The following is a 22,498-nucleotide window of genomic DNA, read 5'->3' on the forward strand; positions in this document are numbered from 1 at the left end:
ATTAAGCATTTCTAACATGCCAACACTGTTTTAGGAACTCTAGGAACAGCAGTAAACAACACAGATAAGATCCCCTGCCCTCCTGGAATTTGCCTTCTATGCAGGAGAAAGAGATAATTAAGCAACCAGTAAATACACAAGAAAAATATATAATAATAGCAAGTGCTACTCAGAGAACGGTATTTGAAGAATACACTAGAGTTACTAGGAAGGAGGAGGTTACATTTAAACTGACACCTAAGTGACAAGAATAATAGGATTAAAGCATGTCAAAGAAGAAATCACCCCAAAAGCCTCCAAAGCAGGAACAAATATGGCATTTGTGTTGTATTTGTGTGTTTACTTGTTCTCATCATCTCCTTTACTGGCTGTAAGCTCTATGACAAGAGGGACTGTGTCTATATTATCCATCAACATATTCCCAGTGCCTAGCACAGTGCTTACCTGGCACATTGTATGTGCTCAATGTAATTGTTGAATAATGAATGATCCTCTGCCCACACATTCTTCTTGCCTAAGGTCAGGGAATTTCTTGCCAGTGTAGGCCAGCGGGCTGTCATCTGGGGAGAACAGAGCAAGGCAGAGCTGGTTTTCTTGCAGAGTCTGGCAGCAAGAGAGGGCTCAGGGTCTCAGGGACTGAATGAATTGAGCATCAGGCCTCCACCACCTCTTTCAAAGCTTCATGTTTGGGCTGCTTATTTTCTGTACTTATGGGAATCTGAGATCAAACTTGGTTGGATTCATTCTTATCACTCAGTTGCACAATAATTTCTGGGCAAAATGAAGCTTCTAATTAAGAGTTCAAATCCCCCAGAAGCCATATGCCAAGCCACATATGTGAAGAAAATCCCTGGCTCCCTACTCTGGTATAAGGATGATAACAGCTAACTGGCAGGCTATTCTGGGCCAGCTGGGCTTTTAATGCAAACAAAATAACAACCACCACCACAACAAAAGTCTGCTGCAGCTGCTAGTTCTAGGGACTGGGGTTATTCAAGGGTCTATCTCCCACCAGCTACTTTGCATCTTCTCTTTTGTTAGGTCATGAAATATTTAAGGTCTTTGAGTATTCTGGGTCTACTTCATTCTATATCAACTATTTGAAATTCTACCTCTACTAGGTATAATGGATTTTGCTCTTGCTCTAAAACATTTGAAAGGGTTTTGTTTCAGTTAGCTAATGCTGTGTAACAAATCAGCCCACCACTTAGTTGTTTAAAGCAACAATGTATTACATGTCATGGTGTGTTTCTTCTGCTTCAAGTGCTATTAGCTAGAACAGTGGGTGACTGTAATCATCTGAAGGCTTGACCAAAAGCTCAGCTGAAATGTCTTAACAACTCGGGTTGAAATGTTTGAAATACCTGGGCTTCAGGAGTCAGAGGAAGCTTGATTGGGAGGTCAGCTGGGGACCTTGGTTCTTCTCCGTGTGGACCACTCCACATAGCTGGTTGGACTGCCTCATAGCATGGTGGCTGAGCTCCAAGAAAGCTTGCTCCAAGAGTAAGCATTCCAGGAAGAAGGAAGAGAAGCTTCCAGGTCAATTAAGGTCATAGTATCACTTGACATAGTATCACTTCCTCTATGTATTTTATTAGTCAAAGCAGTGACTAAGCCCAGCACACAGACAATGTAGGAAGAAACTACACAAGGGCATGTGTTCATTTAGATCAGGGGTCCTCAAACTACGGCCTGCGGGCCACATGCGGTGGTGTGAATTGTATTTGTTCCCATTTTGTTTTTTACTTCAAAATAAGATATGTGCAGTGTGCATAGGAATTTGTTCATAGTTTTTTTTTTTTTTAAACTATAGTCTGGCCCTCGAACGGTCTGAGGGACAGTGAATTGGCCCCCTGTTTAAAAAGTTTGGGGATGCCTGATTTAGATCATCAAAATAACAGTATGACAAGTTTTTATTATTTTGATACTTCAAAAAACATAGAGTTATCATATGACCCTGCAATTCCACTTTTGAGTACATATCCAAAAGAATTGAAAACAGAGAGTTAAAAATATATTTGTCCACCCATGTTCATAGCAGTATATTCACAATAGCCAAAAGGTGAAAATAGCCCAAGTATCCATTGATGGATGAATAAAGAAATTGTATTGTCTTAGTCTGTTTGGGCTACAATAACAAAATACCATAGACTGGATGGCCTATAAACAACAGATATTTATTTGCCACAGTTCTGGAGGATGGCAAGTGCAAAATCAAGGCAACAGAAGATTCATTATCTGGTGAGATTTCTCTTCAAAGAGAGCCATCTTTTCACCATGTCTTTGCATGGTAGAAGGGGTAAGTGAGATTTTGGGGGGTCTCATGTAAGGACACTAATCCCGTTCATGGCTCTTATGACCTAATCACCTCCCAAAGGCCCTACCTCCTAATATCATCACTTTGGGAGTTAGGATTTCAATACATGAATTTGGTGGAGAATACAGACATAAGCGTCCAACCTTTTTTCTTCTCTAATGCATATTGAAATGTGAAGAGTTGTCTTGGTCCACACATTAAATACACAAAACTAGCAAAAGCTGATGAGCAAAAAGAAAATCCATGCACAATTTCTGTGATATCCAACACCACAGATAAGCAAAACAGTTCTCACATAATCTGCATGCAGACCACAGGCTGCAGGTTGGACAACCCTGGCTGGTAGGTACATACAATGGAACATTGTTCATCTTAGAAAGGAATCAAATTCTGATACATGCCTACAACATGAATGAGTCTTGAAGATGTCATGCTAAGTAAAATAAGCCACCCCAAAGGACAGATATTATATGATCCACTTATACGAGGTACCTAGAATAGTCAAATTTGTAGAGAAAGAAACTGAAATAGTAGTTACCAGGGGCTGGGGAGAGAAGAGAATAAGGAGTTACTGTTTGATGGGTACAATTTCAGTCTGGGGAGATGAAAAAATTCTGGAGATGAATAGGGATGATGATTGCACCACAATGTGAATGTATTTAATGCCACTGAAGTGTACACTTTAAAATGGTTAAAATGGTAAATTTTATGTTAATGTATATTTTAGCTCAATAAAAAAATTTTAGTGTGAGTTTTATAAAAATATTTGTTTTATTTTCTTGTGGTATTTTTTATGTTTATAACTAGGTGAGAGTTGAATTGAGCTGCAATGAAGTATTTCTTCACTATTCAAAGTCCATGGACTAGAAGCATTGGTATTACTTGGGAGCTTGTTAGAAATGTAGATCCAGCCCCATCCCAAATCTACTGAACGAGAATCTGCAGTGAAACAAGATGCTTAGGTATTGTGTATGCTTATTAATGTTTGAGAAACACTAAATTACTTGATAAAATGTTGTGTTTTATAAATATTCAATCATTTGTTGATTTTGATTGTGTAGCTTTCTGCTATGTATTTTGGAATCAATACATATTCTTTTAAGTCCTCCTCCCCCCAAATTTGTATCAGATTTTGAGATACTCCCAGGATCCTGACATATGCTCAGAGTGCCCAGGGGATGAGTTTGGTAAATTTTGCACATAGTCAAAAATTTGACTCCAATTCCTCCAATGACTTTGGCTCCAATTCCTCACTTTTCAGTTCAAATCTTCAGATCATCTATCTGGCTTTTACATGAACTCTTCTCTGAGATGCTGCTGCTGCGTTGATGATTCTCTTGGCTTTCAGAACCATAGCCCATGGCTGAGGGACCCCAGCCCTCAAAGCATACCCAGATCTCTCTCTAGGATCTATATCCCAGGCCTGGTTCGGTTGGCCATGAAGGCCAAATTCCAGTCACTAAATGATCAAGTCAACTTTTTTTTTTTTTTTACTATTTCCTGACGTATAATATATGTGCATTAAAGTGCACATATAAGCTTACAACTTAAGCTTATATAGCATTTTCATATACTAACATTCTCTTATAACCAACCCCCAGATCCAGGAATAGAAAAAGCATTACCAGTGACCAGGACACCCTCTAGTCATTACTGTCCCATCTCCTATAAGCTTAACAACTATTTGGACTAATAGCATAGAATAGTTTTTACCCATTTTTGTTCTTTCTGTAAATACAATGATATAGCATATTCTCTTTTGTGTTTAGCATCTGTCCTTCAACTTTACATTGATGAGATTCATTTATATTGAGGTGTATAATTGTAGTATCCTTACTGCTGTATAGTGTTCCATTGTCTGAATTCACTACGATTTTTAAGATTCATTATGTTGTTGATGGGGATTTGGGCAGTTTCCAGTTTGGGGCGACTATGAATTATACATGCAGCACATCTTAGTGCTTTTGTAGGGGGAAACACCCATTTCTGTGAGAATTACCTAGGAGTGGAATTGCTGGGTTACAAGATATGTCTATGTTTAGATTTAGTGATGCTGTCAAGCAGTTTCCCAAACTGTGAGCCTTATTATTAACCTAAGAGTGAGTGCTCCTGCCCCTATTCTATCCCTTCTTAAGAGTTGTGACAAATTTCAAACGTGACATCACTCTTACATGCAAGATTTACACATTTCTACCAAAACACTAGTGCTCACATTTCAAAATAAACGCATCCATGAAGTCTTCAGCCATGGCAGACCCAAAAAGCAAAGAATGGATGACGGATATAATGCTGAGAGGCTAAGATTGTTGCCTAGAGGACTGGGAGTCTTTTGCAATAGCTGCTGCCAATCAAGCTTGCCTGTCTTTGCAGGGCTAATTAACAGCACTTTGGCAAGCAAAGGGGGTAAAGCCTGCCGATGCGAATTAAGCTATCCCAGGGCTTATGACTAATTATAAACACAAAGCACTTAAAGGCTGAGATTAAAAAAAAAACCAAAAACCTCTTCAGAATTCTAATGCCATCATGTTTGTGATTGTGTGGCTTGGGGCAGGGGTGCTGGCACAAATCTCCTGACTAAATCACACAGCGCCTACGTCATGCAACCGGCCTCCCAGTCATGCACTGCGGGAAGGGCTTCCTTTGTGTCATGAAAGATTCAGGGGGAGTGTGTCAATTTTATTTCCAGGGATGCCCTGGACCCTAGCATGATAAACCTGTTATTTCCTTGCTGTCTCTAAGAATGGAAGAGCAGATTGGGGGTAATCCAGGCACTTTCATAGGTGGGTGGGGTGGAGTTGCATGTGCAAGCTTTGATCCCCATTAGCTACAAACCGCAAATAATCCATACGGTATGCAAATTAGAGCCCAATTAATAGCGCTTATTAACATCTCCTGGAACTGTGTGAGAAGCTGTGTTTGCCAGAGAGGAAAGCAGCACTTGTGCACCTCACTGCAAAGTTGTGTCTGGTCAGGCAAAAACCCTGGGCTTGCTGAGAGGGAAGAATGAACTGAAAGGCTGCTTTAGCACCCTCACGTCATCTGGAAAAGTGTCCACACAGTTCAGGCTTGACAAGTGATTTGATGTGAGATGAGGAATCCCTGCTTCCTCTTCCCTCAAGGCACTGCCTAGTCCAGGCCTTAATAAGTTCTGAATGTACGACTTTGGGTCCTCCCAACAGCTTCTGAGAAGAGACCAGGATAACCTAAAACCTCAAAAAACTAGAAGAGAGGGCTAAACAGTGGAAATGGAAATTAAGTAACCTCAGGTAGTGGTTAGTGAAAATAAATTTGTTATTTTTTTCCTATTCAAGTTTACAAATTTCCTGCCTTTTAATCACAGACCCCCCTAAGTTAAGAACATCTTGCCTAGTATAATTTACCAATAGCATACACTGGATTTAAAAAGATATATTCAGGGTTATCAATGAATGTTTTCCTTGCTTCAAGAAAACAAACTATTACTCAATAGAGTGTTGAAAAGTTGTTTGCACTACTAGTCTTGCTAACTTTAGAGCAGAGAGAGGGTCTTAATCTTACCCAATCCATGGACCCCTTTGGCCATCTAGTGAATCCTATGGACCTCTTTTCAGAATATGTTTTTAAATGTATAAAATATAACATATAAGCTGGGCATGGTGGTTCATGCCTGTAGTTCTAGCACTCTGGGAGGCCAAGGTGGGAGGACTGGTTGAACTTAGGTGCTTGAGACCACCTGAGCAAGAGCATGATCCCCATCTCTACAAAAAATAGAAAAATTAGCTGGGCATGGTGATGCAGAGTGAGCCTCTGCTCTGTCTCAAAAAAAAAAAAAAAAAGAAAGAAAAGAAATATATATATGTGTGTGTGTATAACATAGCATATTAACATACAAGTATTTAATATCAAAAAAATTTAAATATAATACAGTAACAAATGTGTTTCTTTACTAACATATGGAATATCAAGATCCAGTAGCAGATCCAAAGACTGCACTATTTAAAAAGTACACATGCTTCTTGAATTATGATGGGGATACAACCCGATTCACCCATTGTAAGTTGAAAATATCATAAGTTGAAAATGTGCTTAATGCACCTAAGTAGTCTACCGAATATGTATCACTTTCACACCATGGTAAATGTGAAAAATCTTAAATAGAAATGTATAAGTCGAGGACTTTCTGTAATGATGGGAATAGGCAATGTTGCAAGGCATCTACAATAACTCTAATGTAATATTATAAATATATCTGTGATTTTGCTTAGTGACAGTCACAGGAGCTAACTTTCCTGTGATGTGTTACCTAGTTAATAATAGAAGGAAATGAATACTGAATAACCTTAGTTAGTGGTTAGTGAAAATGTAACATTTCATTTGAGTTTTCTTGCCTTCTAACCAAAGATCCCCTAGGTTAAGAACTTCTTACTTAGTATCATTTACCAAAGTCATACACTGGATTAAAAAAGATAAATTTAAGGATATTAATAAATGTTTCCCTTTCTTCAAAAGACATAGCAATAATTAAAATGATTATTATGAAAAATTATTCTTATGGACATTGAGATTTTAAAAGACTTTAAAGCCTCTGTAGAATAATTGAATTGAAATGCAGAGACTCATTCATTCATCCATTTATTTAGTAAGGATTCACTGAACACTGATGTGCCAAATTGGGGTGAAACCATCCATGGTGATTACATTGTTTGCTGCTGGTGGACAGCTAGCTGTCCACCATGAATTTGTTCTTGCTTCAGGCCAAGATTTCTTTTTTAATGAACTTTATTTTTAGAGCAGTCTTAAGTTCAAGCAAAATTGAGAGGATAGTACAGAGAATTCCCTTATTCCCTCTGTTACTCACATACACAGCCTCCTCCACTATCAACATCCAACATCTGAGTGGCATATTTGTTACAATTGATGAATGTACAATAATATATCAGTATCATCTGAAGTCAAAAGTTTACATTAAGGTTCACTCTTGGTATTGTTCATTGTTGGTGTTGTAACTTAGGGTACACTCTTAGTTTTGACAAATGTTAATTACATGTATCCATCATTACAGTTTCATACAGAATAATTTCACTGTCCTAAAAATCCTCTGTTCTTTATCTATTATTCTTTCATCTCTTTTAACTCCTGGAAAACACTGATCCTTTTACTGTCTTCATAGGTTTTTCTTTTCCAGAATATCATATAGTGGAATCAGACAGAATTTAGCCTTTTCAGATTGTTTATTTTTTTTTTTTTACTTAGTAATATGCTTTTAAGTTCCCTCAATGTCTTTTTATAGTATGATACCTCATTTCTTTTTTTTTTTTCCTTTTTCTCTTTTTCAATACCTCATTTCTTTTTAATGCTGAGTGTAGTCACTCACAACCTGTGAAGGGACTGGTGAGGGGGTGTTGTGGAAAGAAAACTCTGTTACTCAATTATTTTCAGTGCAATGACCAATGAGGCTCGGAGAGGTAAGCAATTTCACATGCTCAGAAAGTAGCAAGGAAATGCTGCCCTGAACAGAAACCTCAGGGGTCTTTTATTGAACATGAAAAGTGTATACATGTAACATAGCATGGAACAAAAGTTAATCATAAACAAAAACTCTAACCTCATTACTCAACATAAGGATAAGAGTCATTTTTTTACCAGGATAGTAAAGAACAAGTAAGTAATAGAAAAAAGCAAAAGTGAACATCTTAAGAACAATATCATATAGTCATAAAGTCAAAAAGCTACAAAAGGAATGAGTACGATACTTTAGGGCAGTAGTTCTCAACCTTCCTAATGCCTCCTACTGCTGCAACCCTTTAATACAGTTCCTCATGTTGTGATGACCCCCAACCATAAAATTATTTTCATTGCTACTTCATAACTGTAATTTAGCTACTGTTATGAATCATAATGTAAATATCTGCTATACAGGATGTATTTTCATTGTTACAAAGGGGTTGCGACTCACAGGTTGAGAACCACTGCTTTAGAGGGTAAAGTTTAGCTTCCTTGACTCTCCGTTAGTCCCATTCTATACTTTGACATGCCCAGCAGATCTTAATTTACAATTGGTAAACATTCTGATCAGACAACAACTGGCTGCTATGTGCAGCGCAGCAGGTTGGGGGAGTGATTGCAGGAGTCCAGGCTGTTGCCAACAGACTCAGGAATGTTAGCTCTGGGCATTCTTGTTGATGAACAGTACATTAAAACCCCGAGGTTGTTTCCAAACCTGCACTATGTGCAGGGCAGGGGGGCAGGGTGTCTGAGGAATCTGGATTCTTGTCAACAGACCCTCTGGAATGTCAGCCTAAGATATATTCTATCCCTGATCTTTCACCCATATCTCTAACCCATAGCGGAGTAACATTCTGTTGTCTGGGTGTATCAATTTATTTATCCATTCATCTACTGAAAAACATTTTGGTTGCTTCCAAGTTTTGGCAGTTAAGAATAACACTATTATGAGCATCCTTGTACAGGTTCAGGATTGTTATATCTTCTTGGAAAATTGACCCCATTATCATTACATGATGCTACTTTTTACCCTGATAAAATTCCTTCCTCTGAAAGAATAATATAAGTATTCCTACTTACTTTTGATTAGTGTTAGCAGGATATATCTTTCTCTATCCCTTTACTTTTAATTTATGTTTTTTAAATTTAAAATGGATTTCTTGCAGACAACATATAGTTGGGTCTTGTTTCTTAATCCATTCAGGCAATCTCTGTATTTTAATTAGTATATTTATATTGACGTTTACAGTGATTATTATAGTTGGATTAATACCTAGGTAATGAAGTTCATGAACTTGCCACTGTGCACTTATGTTGGCAGCACTGTACAAATAACTTAGTAAGGTTTAATAACCTTGGTATACAAATCTCACAACTATGTTTGTGTCAACATGTGGTGATGTTTGCTGAGCCACATTCATTATTGTTTTTGTGTGCTGTACAGTGACAGCTCTGATGGCCATTCCAGAAAAAAAGTTCCAAAATTGCTTTGAAGAAATACTTTGGGAAATACCCTGGGAAATACTTCAAAGGTGACCGTAGTGATATTCAGTATTGAAATATATAGCTCTTTTTCTAGAATGAGTTTTTGAACTTAACTGTCAAACCTCATAGTTACACCTATCGTAGTTGTCCAGTCATGGACTTTTGCCATGCTCAGTATATTAATAAGCTCATGAAAGACAGTCTTCATTTCTATCACAGTGTTTTTGATATTTTTCTTAGAATTTCTATCTCTCCTCCTTATATTGCCCATCTTTCTTGCATGCTATGCATTATCCTTTAGAGATTTAGCATATTAGTTACAGTTTTCTTAAATTCCTGGCCTGATAATTCCAACATCCTTGTCTGAGTCTAGTTCTGATGCTTTCTCTGTCTCTTCAAACTGTGGGGGTTTTTTGCCTTTAGTTTTTTCTTGATAGCTAGACATGATATACTGGGCAAAAGAAATGTCCGTAAATAGGCTTTTAGTAATATGTTGGTGAGGTGAGGCCAGAGCAAAGTCCCTATTCTATGGTTTGGTCCCTGGACTGTGAACTTCAAAGTGCTTCTTAGCCTCCCACCCTTACTTGGGATAAGATGGTTACAGAGCACTGGAGTTGGGCACATTCATTCCCCCAGATTAGTTAGCTCTGAAACAAACTCCAATTGTTTAAACCCTGGTGAAATAGTTTCTCTTCAGAACAGACCTCATCAAGAAGATACATTTGTGCATAAGGCAATGATACATTTCAAAACTATTAAGAATAGAGTATAAATGTCTTATCACAACAAATAAGTAAGCAAGGAGATGGTTATGTTAATCAGTTAGATGCAAGCATTCCACATTGTGTATCAAATCAGCATTAATGTACACAGTTACGATTTAATAAAGGAAACAAACAAACGAAAAAAGAAGAGTGTGCACTATTGTATTTAAAATGGTTCCTTTTCCCCTTTCCCTTCTGGAAGTCCAAGGATATTTTTCTTTCATATCCATTGTGAGAACCTGGTTGAGCTCTTGGAGGTAAAACTCACAAAAGTTTGGGGTCTCCCCTATGACTGGGTCTTCCTCTACATTGAACCTCCAGCAATTTGTCAACTACACTCCAGGTTTTCCTTCCCTGGCACTGGTTCCTGCAGAGGTTTTTGCTTGTGAATTTCTGCTCTGGTAAGTTTTACTTCTCTGTATTCTCTCTGCCTCTCCAATTTGGGGGGTTGTAGTTTGCCTTGTGACCTCACTACCCTAAGATTTGTTTTTTCAGTTTATTCAGCTTTTTACTAGTTGTTAGGATGGAGTGATGACTTCTAAGCTCCTTACATGCTGGTCTGCTGGCTATTGTTTTAATAGAAATTTATGAAGTGTTTCTCTAAAGATTAAAGACATCCACTTGCTTGTAATTAGCCTGGGCCCCCTTTGTCACTCAGACAAAATACCAAGCTCTTCAGAGCAAGGGGCCAATACCCTGGAGTTATTGGCACTCAACTTTTTGGCACCAGATTTATTGATACTAACGATCCCAATCCCATATGAAGTTCCCTGGACCATTCAGATAATGAATTTTTTCCTTATGGCAGCAATGCTCCTGTTAATGAGAAATGAATGTTTCTGTAGGATTTAATTTTAATTCAATAGCTCTTATGATATCATTCCCTGGATCATTTGCTGTTCAAGCTCAGCTTTAATTTTCTCAATAACATGGTTCACCAACTGTTTGGGATGCTGGTTCGGACAAGAATAAAATTCTACTGAACTGTTTTTCTGGTATCTCTAGGTCCTTCGTGCGCCTCAGGTCAAATTCAAACTGCTGGTATCTGTATCTCTTGCCTGAGGGCTTTATTTGAAACTGTGGGAGGCCTTTCTATTTCCCACTCTGCAGGCCAGAAGTGTCATAAGATTAACACTACCCTTCCTTCAGAGTAGCTCTCAAGTAAGGATTGATGAGATTTGATGGTTCCTCTGGTGGTAGAACTATAAAGCATGTGTTCCATAATTTTCCCAGTTTATTCCTGGAATCAAGCTATAGTTACCCATAGTGGTTGCTGGTTTACTAGCATACCCTTGATTGGAGAGGCCCCTTTTCTGTTTCACTTTCTTCTGCCCCTCTGCACTGGTTTCCCTCCCATCAATGAGGAACATCAAAGTTATCGTTGGAAAAGCTCTAGCAATTCCAAAAAGACCAAGGGGAAGAAACACTGCTATTTCTAAATTTTATTGATGAAGGAAAGAGGGTACTGACCCAAAGACCTGCCCAGAAAGAGTCTGCCAGAGGGAAAGGAATATAGCCCCGAATGGACAATGGGCTATGAATGATAATACGAATTGCTATTTATTCTCATTTTTTGCTTTTATAATCTTTACCAAATTTAATCCTCCCAACAACTCTCTGAAGTAGTTGTCATCATTTCCATGTTATAGATGAAGAAGCTAAAACTCAGAAAGATTGAAGGGCTTTCTCAAAGTCATCGAGTAAGTAAGTAGCACAGTTAAAATTCAGAACAATTCAGTTTCATTTCCAAGTCCTGTCTCTGAACTCACGTGCTATACTCACTCACTGGGTGAAACTTGGGCCTAATGATGGAAGTCAATCACTGTCCAAATGGGACAATACTGGGAGATTTGGGGTCTTCTAATAAATGTTTTGATGTTTACCTGAACTGTTGCAGTTGGCATCTGACTTTGCGGTGAGGTCATGCTGGGCCACCTTGATTTGATTCTTCTCTGGGCACACTTTGGATAGATCCTTCAAGATGGAGAAAAAGACCAAGTCAGAAAGTCAACAAGGACATTTGTTCAGCTGAGTGAGGTGGCTCATGCTAGTAATTTCAGGTACTTGAGAGGCCAAGGCTGGAAATTGTTTGAGGTCAGTAGTTCAATACCAGACTGGGTAATCTAAGGAGAACTCGTCCCTAAACACACCCACCACCACAAAGTCATTTGTTCATATCAAATAAGTTTATTGGACAGACCTCTGGTAGTGTATTCTTTTTTTCTAAAGAGTTTGGATTCAGTGGTTTCTTGTAGCAGAAGTGCTGTGGGCGAGGGAGTGGCATACATGTATTGGTGAGCTATTACCACAATAATGTTGTGTAATAAACCATCCCAAGATGCAGTGACTTAAAACAATAATACTTCATTGCATATCCATAGTTCTGTGGGTCAGCTACAACTTAGCTGGGTTGACACTCTGTTCCAGCTTCAAGGCTATAGATTAGATTCAGGTCAGCTCCACATGTTTTCTTCTGGGGCCTAGGCCAAAGGAGTAGTGGCTGCTTGGAGTGTATCCTTCTCATGGTATATCCATACAGCACAAAAGAGCAGCCCAGCCATACAAGCATATTTCCAGCCTCTGTTCATTTTATATGGTCCAATTTGAAATCAGGAGATAGGTATACATCACCCTCCATGAAGCTGTAGCAAAATGGTGGATAATTCTACTACAGAATGACAAATTAGGATTAATTATTCAAAGTAACATGTACCCTATGATAGTATTGACATGCATCTTTTTAATTAATTTTTTGTTCCTATTTGGGCATTCTCAAGAACTCAAAATAAGCGTCTGTATCAGTGGGGACAGAGAGAAGTGGGAGAAGGTATAGGAAGGGAAGAGTTAGAATAGCATATTCTCATTTGTAGGATTCCGGGTATCTACAACTCTGTGTAGCTATATTGCTATATGTGTTTATGCATTTGGTAAGGAAATGCAAAGAAGGATGTGAAAGTTGCAAAACTTTTTTTGCATTATTGTTCATTCATTATCTCAAATTCCAAAGACCGAAAAATGCTTAAAAGGAGAACAACATACCTAAAATTTCTTTTTCATTGTTTGACTAAGCAGTGCTTTTACAGGAAAAAAATAGGAATCTTCAGCTAAGATGTTGCAAAACCATCAACTAGAAATTTTACTTACACTGAAACTAAATGTGTGGGGGAGAAATTGGTGGTTATATTAATATCTGTTGGCAAATTTTTATTTATCTAAACAATTTATCAATTGTTTAAAAAACAATTGACAAAAGTAATGTTATTCAAAGAAACTTATGAATAGTTCCATTATTAGGAAAAAAAAAGAAAACCTGAAAGTGTCAGAGAAAACTATAAAAAGATGTTCTTTTTCTTTTTTTCATAGCAATTACATGTGGCTCCATGCTCAGGGATGCTTTTCCTATCAGCATCCTGATCCAACTTCTGTTCATCATATCACCTCTGACTATACACACGAGCAACAGCGCAGTCTCCAGGCCCTTGACCGTTCCACCTTTCTCCTCTATTGTCTCAGTGACACACTTTAGAACAGGGCTTTAACCATTTTCTTCCTCAAAGCATGGGGCAAGCGTACTCAGCCTTAGTTTGAGGTGTTGAGTATACATCTTCATTTTTAAGACATAGTTTCTTTGGTTTTTAAAATGCCGATCATACCCTTTATTATGATCCCTAATACAAAGCTGAGTTTTTTAAATAACAGCTTTATGGAGATATAATTCATATTACCATAAAACTCACCCTTTTACAGTATGTCATTCAGTAGTTTTGGTATTTTCAGAGTTGGGCAACCATCACCATTATCTATTTTTAGAACATCTTTATCATTCCAAAAAGTAGCAGTCATTCCCATTCTGCCTCCTCCTACCCCTGCCAAACTGTAGCCCTTGGCAACCACTAATCTGCTCTCTGTCTTTATGCCTTTCCCCATTCTGAACACTTCATATAAATGGAATCACACAATATATGGCCTTTTGTGGCTGGCTTCTTTCACTTAGCATTATATTTTCAAAATTTATTAATGTTGTAGCATGCATCATATACTTCGTTTCTTTTTATTGCTAAATTACATTTAATTGTGTATTATATATATACAATTGTATATATAGTATGTATATTGTATATATAATTGTGTATATATATTTTGTATTGTGTATATATTTACAAAATATATATATACCACATTTAGATTACCCATTTGTCAGTAGACAGATATTTGGGTCCATGCTGTGAACATACATGTACAAGATTTTGTGTGAACATATATTCCAATTCTCTAGGGTACGTACCCAGGAATGGAATTGTTGGTCCATATGATAACTCTATGTTTAATATTTTAAAGAATTGCCAAACTGTTTTCCAAAGTGGCTGCCCCAATTTACATTCCACCGGAAATGTAAAAGGTTCCAATTTTTCCACATTCTTGCTAGCACTTGCTATTGTCTGTCATTTTAATTTTAAAAATTACCGTAATTTTAGTGTGAAGTAGTATCTCATTGTGGTTTTGCTTTGCATTCCCTGATGACTTTTTATGTCCTTACAAGTGACGTGAATGTCTTTTTTTGAGACATGTCTATTGAAATTGTCTACCCACTTTTAAGTCCATTTTGCATGAATTTTTTATAAATGGCATAAGGTTTATTCTTTTGTATATTAATATCCAGTTGACTCAGTGCCATTTGTTAAAAAAGACTGTCCTTTCCCTATTGAATTGTGCTTGCATCTTTGTCAAAAATCAATTAACTATAAATATAAGGGTTTATTTTTGGATTTAACTCTATTTAAATAACTTACATATCTATTTTTATGCCAATACCACACTGTTTTGATTACTACAATTTTGTAGTAAATTTTGAAATTGAGAAATGTTAGTCCTCTAACTCTAAGAGTGGAAACTTTCTAGGGAGCTTCCAGATAGGTAAAATAATGACAATTCTCTGGGTTTGGGGCTTTGGGGGGAACTCCAAATCTGTCCTGTATCCTGTTGTGTCTACTAGACTGCTGGTTTTTACAGGCAGAAAAGTTGAAAAGCTGTTGGTTTTTGAGGTAATTGTGGAGCTGGAGAGATGGGAATGGGAATAGGTGAAATTAAAATGCCACAAAGCCACTTTTTTCTTGAATAAATATTCCTTGGATTTTTGGAAGCCTTTGATTAATTTCTGAAGTTCCAAAAAGTTGATTTTGACAGTTTTTATCAGTGTTCTGGCTACTTTGTGGAACAAGTAGATTTTTAGAGTTCCTTTATGCTACCATTCTGGAAGTGCTTCTCTTATATTATTATTATTATTATTATTATTATTATTATTATTATTATTATTATTTATTGTTGGGGATGCATTGAGGGTACAATAAGCCAGGTCTCTTATATTATTTTTAAAGAGACACGTCTGATAGATGGGAGAAGGGGACCTGAAAAAGAAAGGATACCTCCAATTCCTGGCTGTCAGTGTTAGATATAATGGATGAACATATCGACACAGGGTGTGCATGATGTCAGAAACTACTTAGGTGTTTACACTTAGTTGTGTAACATAAGCCAAATTTAAACAATCGTTTCTTGAGTACCTACTATGATAAGCCAAGCACTGCATCGTATGTAAAATGTGGGTCATTATGAATGTTGTAAGATATACAGAAATCAAGAAACATAATGTCCATATGGACAAAAACAAATGAAGCCCTCCCAGCAACACCAATAAGCTGAGCAAGTTGAAACTTGCATGTGTGAATCAGAAAGGACACTGTTGACTGTGTTTCTTAGAAGTGAAATAATGAACCATAACAGTCTATCTCAAAACTTTTACAACATAGGTGAGTAAAACTGTATTAAGATTCTTACTGTAGGGCGGTGCCTGGGGCTCAAAGGAGTAGGGTGCCGGCCCCATATACCAGAGGTGGTGGGTTCAAACCCAGCCCTTGTTAAAAACTGCAAAAAAAAAAAAAAAAGAAAGAAAGAAAGAAAAGAAAAAAAGATTCTTACTGTAGAAGCAAATACAAACCAAATTTGTGTAAACAAATAGAGGATTTTTATAGAAAAAAAATCCTGAGATCCTTATGTAATCAAAGCAAAAGTTGGTAAACCATTCTTTGAATAGGATGGTGACAAGACTGTGAGATGGAGACTCCAAACTAATGGAGCAGGTCTTGGAAACCTCTAGAATGCTTCTTCTCTCTTTTCTCTATTTTTTTCTTGTTCTTTTTTTTTAATTTCAGGTTAATTTGAGGGTACAAAGAAATAGGTTACAATGTTTGCATTTGTTAGGTAGGGTCCCTCTTATAACTGTGTTCTGCCCTCAAGAAGTGTGCCATACACTATAACATTGTGCCCATTAATTGGGAACACACCCATCCCCTTCCCTCCTCCTTTCTCCATCTTCCCTTATTTCCACTTCCCCCACCTTGAATTGACTTGAGTTTTTCTTTTGTGTGGGTATGTACTAGATTGTCTCCTGGCTTCATGTTAGTATTGAATACATTGAATACTTGCTTCTCCATTCGTGATACTTTACTAAGAAGAATGTGTTTTAATTCCATCCAGGTTAATACAAAAGCTGTAAGGTCTCCATCTTTTTAAATGGCTGAATAGTATTCTATGCCATACATATATCAGAGCTTGTTTTTTTTTTTTTTTTTACTGTTATTTGCATTTATTTTATGTTGCATCTATTCCCGTGCCATAAGTTTTTGTTTCTTCAGTTTCTTCTGGGATATCTTTTTCTTCTGTGCTACCTCTTCTTCTGGTTTGGGAACAATCTGTTCCTTTTCAGTAAGGATCATCTCAATGTGGCAGGGGGAGCTCATGTATGGATTAATGCGACCATGAGCTCTGTAAGTTCGGCGACGCATCTTGGGTGCTTTGTTCACTTGGATATGCTCAATGACCAGAGAATCTACATCTAAACCCTTAAGTTCAGCATTACTCTCTGCATTTTTAAGCATATGCAGCAAAAATTCAGCACTCTTTTTGGGCCACCGACCCTGTGTCCAGCCCCACTGTTTGGCCTGGGCACACCTACCAACTCCACCATTATAATGTCGGAATGGTACACATTGTTTCTTTAAGGTGACATCCTTCAGATACTTGGTAGCTTTTCGTATATGCATACCCTTGATGGCCTGGGCAGTTTCACGTGTGTTCTTAAAGTGAACACGAAGATTTGAGCCTCTTGACTTGCATGACTTTGTGGGGTTTTCTGGGTCAAGTGAATAGCGAACCATTTTCACAGATCACCTCAGGCCACTTAGGGGAAGAGGCAGAGCTTGTTAATCCATTCTTGGGTTGGTGGGCATTTAGGCTGTTTCTACATTTTGGTCATTGTAAACGGAACTGCAATAAACGGTCTAATGCAAATGTCTTTATGATAAAACAGTTTTTTTTTCTTCTGAGTAGATGCCTAGTAATGGGATTGCAGGATCAAATGGGAGGTCTAATTTGAATTCTTTGAGGAGTCTCTATACTTCTTTCCAAAGAGATTGTATTAGTCTGCAGTCCCACCAGCAGTATAAAAGTGTCCCCTTCTCTCCACATCTGCACCACATCCACAGCTTTGAGTCTTTGTGATGTGGGCTAATCTTACTTGGGTTAGGTGATATCTCAGGGTAGTTTCGATTTGCATTTCTCTGATGATCAGGGACAATGAGCATTTTTTCATAGGTTTGTTAGCAATTCATCTGTCTTCCTCAGAGAAGGTTCTGTTCGTGTCTCTTACCCAGTAGCAGATCAGATTGTGTGCTCGTTTTTTGTTGATTAATTTGAGTTCTCTGTAGATTTTAGTTATCAACCCTTTGTCAGATTCATGCCATACAAGTATCTTTTTCCAATCTTAAGGTTGTCTTTTTGCTTTAATTGTTATGTCCTTAGCTGTGCAGAAGCTTTTCAGTTTAACTAAGTCCCACTTGTTTATTTTTGTTGTTGCAATTGCCACTGAAGTCTTCTTAAAATCTTTCCCTAGTCTAACATCATCAAGAGTTTTTCCCAGTGAGTGTGGTGGCTCATGCCTATAAATCCTAGTACTCTGGGAGGCCCAAGTGGATAGATTGCTTGAGCTCAGGAGTTCAAAGCCAGCCTGAGCAAAAAGTGAGCCCCTGTGTCTAAAAATAGCCAGGCGTTGTGGCATGCACCCGTGGTCCTAGCTACTTGGGAGACTGAGGAAAGACAATAGTTTGAGCCCAAGAGTTTGAGGTTGCTGTGAGCTGTGATGCCACAGCACTCTACCTCCGGGCGACTGAGTAAGGCACTGTCTCAAAAAAAAAAAAAAAAAAAAGGAGTTTTCTCCATACTTTCTTTCTTCTAATATTTTTATTATTTCATTGTTTTAGATTTAATTTTTTTATCCATCTTGAGTCAATTTTTGTAAGTGGTGGAAGGTGTGGGTCTAGTTTCAGTCTTTTACATGTGTTTATCCAATTCTCCCAGCACCATTTATTGAATAGGGATTTTTTTCCCCACTGTGTGCTTTTGTTTGGTTTATGAAAGACAAGATGGCAAATAGAGACTGGTTTCATCTCTTGGTTTTCTATTCTATGTTCCATATGTCTATGTCATTATTTTTGTGTGAATACCATGCTGTTTTGATGCCTATGGACTTGTAATATAACCTAAAATCTGGTAGAGTGATGCCTCTGGCATTGTTTTTATTACTAAGTATTGCCTTGGCTATACAGGGTTTTTTTTTCTGGTTCCATACAAAATGAAGTACTATTTTTTTCAAAGTATAATGTTGGTATTTTAATGGGGATTACATTGAATCTGTAGATTGCTTTGGGTAGAATAGACATTTTAACAATGTTGATTCTTCCCAGCCAAGAGTATGGTATGTTCTTCCACTTGTTAATATCTTTTGCTATTTCTTTTCTTAGGGTTTCATAATTCTCTTTGTAGAGGTCCTTTACATCTTTTGTTGGGTATATTCCTAAGTATTTCATTTTCTTTGAAGCTACTGTGAAGGGAATTGTGTCCTTGATTTGCTTCTCAACTTGGCTGTTATTGGTGTATACAAAGGCTACTGATTTGTAAACATTGATTTTCTAGGTTGAGATGTTACTATATTTCTTGATCACAACCAGCAGTTTTGTGGTTGAGTCTCTGGGGTTTTCTAAGTATAAGATCATATCAACAGCACAGAGTGAGAGTTTGACTTCCTCTGCCCCCATTTGGATACCCTTTATATTATATCTTGCCTGATTGCATTAGGTAGAACTTCCAGAACTATATAGAATACAGAGGTGATAGTGGACATCCTTGTCTGGTTCCAGTATTAAGTGGGAAAGCTTTCTGTTTTACTCTATTCAGTATGATATTAGCTGTGGGTTTGTTATAGATGGCTTCAATCAGCTTTAAAAATGTGCCACCTATGCCTATATTCTTAAGTGTTCTTTTTAGAAAAGTATGCTGAATTTTATCAAATGCTTTTTATTCTTCTACTGAGAGGGTCATATGGTCTTTGTTTTTGCTTCTACTGATATGGTGATTTACATTTATGAATTTGTGTATGTTAAATTGTCCTTGCATCCCTGGGATGAAGCCTATTTGATTGTGATTTATAATTTTTTTAATGTGTAGCTGCAATCTATTAGCCAAGATTTTATTGAGTATTTTTGCATTGATATTCATTAATGACATTGGTCTGTAGCTCTTTTTAGTTGGGTCCTTTCCTGGTTTTAGAATCAGGGTGATGTTTGCTCCATAGAACATGTCGGGGAAGTTTCCTTCCTTCTCAATGTTTTGGAATAAGTTCTGCAGTATGGGTATAAACTCTTCTTTGAAGGTTTAAGAGAATTCTGGTGTGAAGCCATCTGGTCCAGGACTTTTTTTGGTGGAAGAATTTTTATTGTTTCTTTGATCTCAATGCTTGAAATTGGTCTGTTCAAGAAATCTATTTCTTCTTGATTAAGTCTAAGGAGATGGCGTGATTCCAGGTATTGGTCCATTGCCTCCACATTATCGAATTTCTGGGCATAGAGTTTTTGTAGTAGTCAGAGATAATCACTTGTATCTCTGTGGTATCAGCTGTTATTTCCCCCCCTTTTCATTTCTGATTGAGGTTATTAAAGATTTTACTTTTCTGTTTCTAGTTATATGGCCAATGGTTTATCAATTTTATTAATTTTTTTGAAGAACCAACTTTTTGTGTCATTAATTTTCTGAATGATTCTTTTGTTTTCAATTTTATTTATTTCTGATTTAATTTTGGTTATTTCTTTTCTTCTGCTAGGTTTGGGGTTTTAGATTGCTCTTCCTTTTCCATTTCTTTAAGGTTATTTATTATGTTGTTGTTGTGCTCTCTTTCTGTCTTTCAAGTATAGGCATAGGATAATGTAATACTTTTCCCTCTTAGGACTGCTTATGCAGTGTCCCACAGGTTTTGGTTGCTTGTGTCTTCATTATTGTTATGTTCAATGAAGTTAATGATTTTGTACTTTATCTTTTCTTTGAATCAACTGTCTTTCAGCATAAGATTGTTTAGTTTCCATGCCTTTGTTTGGGGATGAAAATTTTTTTGTTGGAGTTGAGTTCCACCTTTACTGACTTGTGATCTGAAAAGATTCAAGGTGTAATTTCAATTCTTTTAATTTTGTTGAGGTTTGATTTGTGTCCTAGGATATGTTCTATTTTGGAGAATGTTCCATGGGTTGATAAGAAGAATGTATATTCCTTAGCTTTGGAATGGTGTGTTCAATATGTGACTATTAAGCTCTTTTGTTCTAGAGTTATGTTTAAATCCCTTGTGTCTTTATTTAGTTTCTATTTAGAGGATATGTCCAGGTCTGTAAGAGGGGTTTTAAAGTCCCCAGCTGTTATGGTATTATGGGATATCATATTGCTCAGACCAATTAAACTATGTTTCATAAATCTGGGAACATTTATGTTGGGTGTATAAATATTTAGAACTAAAATGTCCTCTTGTTGTATTATTCCTTTGACCAGTATGAAGTGACTGTCTTTGTCTTTCTTGACTTTAGTTGCTTTAAATTTACTTGTATCTGATAATAAGATTGTGACCTCTCCTTTCTTCTGATTTCCATTCACCTGAAATGTTGTTTTCCACCCCTTCACCCTGAGTCTTGTTTTGTCCTTTGAGGCTAGGTGTGTTTCTTGGAGATATCCTATGAATGGCTTTTGATTTTTTATCCAATCAGCCAGCCTGTGCCTCTTTAGTGGGAGTATTCAAGGGATTAACATCTATTGAGAGAATTGATAAGTGTGTTGGAGTTCTATTCATCTTATTTTGTGAAAATCCATTGCTTAGCTTTAACCTTTGCACCATGATAAAAGCTAGGTTTTGTTCTTTAGTTTCTGGGTGCTTACTTTGCTTGTTGTCCATTGTGATGGTCAGTGTGGAGAAGAGGTCTAAGTGGTCTTATTGTGGCAACTTTCCTCAATGTTTACATATCAGTGAAAGATTTGATTTCTCCATCAATTTTAAAGCTTACCTTATCAGGATATAGATTTCTGGGATGAAAATTGTTTTTTTTTAATTTTTTTAATTTTTATTTATTTATTTTTTTTTGCTATTTTATTTTATTTATTTTTATTTTTTTTTTTATTGTTGGGGATTCATTGAGGGTACAATAAGCCAGTTACACTGATTGCAATTGTTAGGTAAAGTCCCTCTTGCAATCATGTCTTGCCCCCATAAAGTGTGACACACACCAAGGCCCCACCCCCCTCCCTCCATCCCTCTTTCTGCTTCCCCCCCCATAACCTTAATTGTCATTAATTGTCCTCATATCAAGATTGAGTACATAGGATTCATGCTTCTCCATTCTTGTGATGCTTTACTAAGAATAATGTCTTCCACTTCCATCCAGGTTAATACGAAGGATGTAAAGTCTCCATTTTTTTTAATGGCTGAATAGTATTCCATGGTATACATATACCACAGCTTGTTAATCCATTCCTGGGTTGGTGGGCATTTAGGCTGTTTCCACATTTTGGCGATTGTAAATTGAGCTGCAATAAACAGTCTAGTGCAAGTGTCCTTATGATAAAAGGATTTTTTTCCTTCTGGGTAGATGCCCAGTAATGGGATTGCAGGATCGAATGGGAGGTCTAGGTTGAGTGCTTTGAGGTTTCTCCATACTTCCTTCCAGAAAGGTTGTACTAGTTTGCAGTCCCACCAGCAGTGTAAAAGTGTTCCCTTCTCTCCACATCCACGCCAGCATCTGCAGTTTTGAGATTTTGTGATGTGGGCCATTCTCACTGGGGTTAGATGATATCTCAGGGATGTTTTGATTTGCATTTCTCTAATATATAGAGATGATGAACATTTTTTCATGTGTTTGTTAGCCATTCGTCTGTCGTCTTTAGAGAAAGTTCTATTCATGTCTCTTGCCCATTGATATAAGGGATTGTTGGCTTTTTTCATGTGGATTAATTTGAGTTCTCTATAGATCCTAGTTATCAAGCTTTTGTCTGATTGAAAATATGCAAATATCCTTTCCCATTGTGT

The 22,498-nt window shown here is 37.2% G+C and overlaps 1 protein-coding gene and 1 pseudogene across 1 annotated transcript in view; one reads left to right on the forward strand and one right to left on the reverse strand.

Moving 5' to 3' along the window:
• Nucleotides 1–22,498, reverse strand: part of LOC128591339 (PRELI domain containing protein 3B-like) — a 47,801-nt pseudogene that overhangs the window by 17,062 nt on the left and 8,241 nt on the right.
• Nucleotides 1–22,498, forward strand: part of GALNT15 (polypeptide N-acetylgalactosaminyltransferase 15) — a 318,297-nt gene that overhangs the window by 11,494 nt on the left and 284,305 nt on the right. The gene's annotated exons all lie outside the window — the stretch shown is intronic.

The sequence above is a fragment of the Nycticebus coucang genome, chromosome 8 (assembly GCF_027406575.1).
Source record: "Nycticebus coucang isolate mNycCou1 chromosome 8, mNycCou1.pri, whole genome shotgun sequence".
In the NCBI taxonomy this organism is placed as follows: Eukaryota; Metazoa; Chordata; class Mammalia; order Primates; family Lorisidae; genus Nycticebus; species Nycticebus coucang.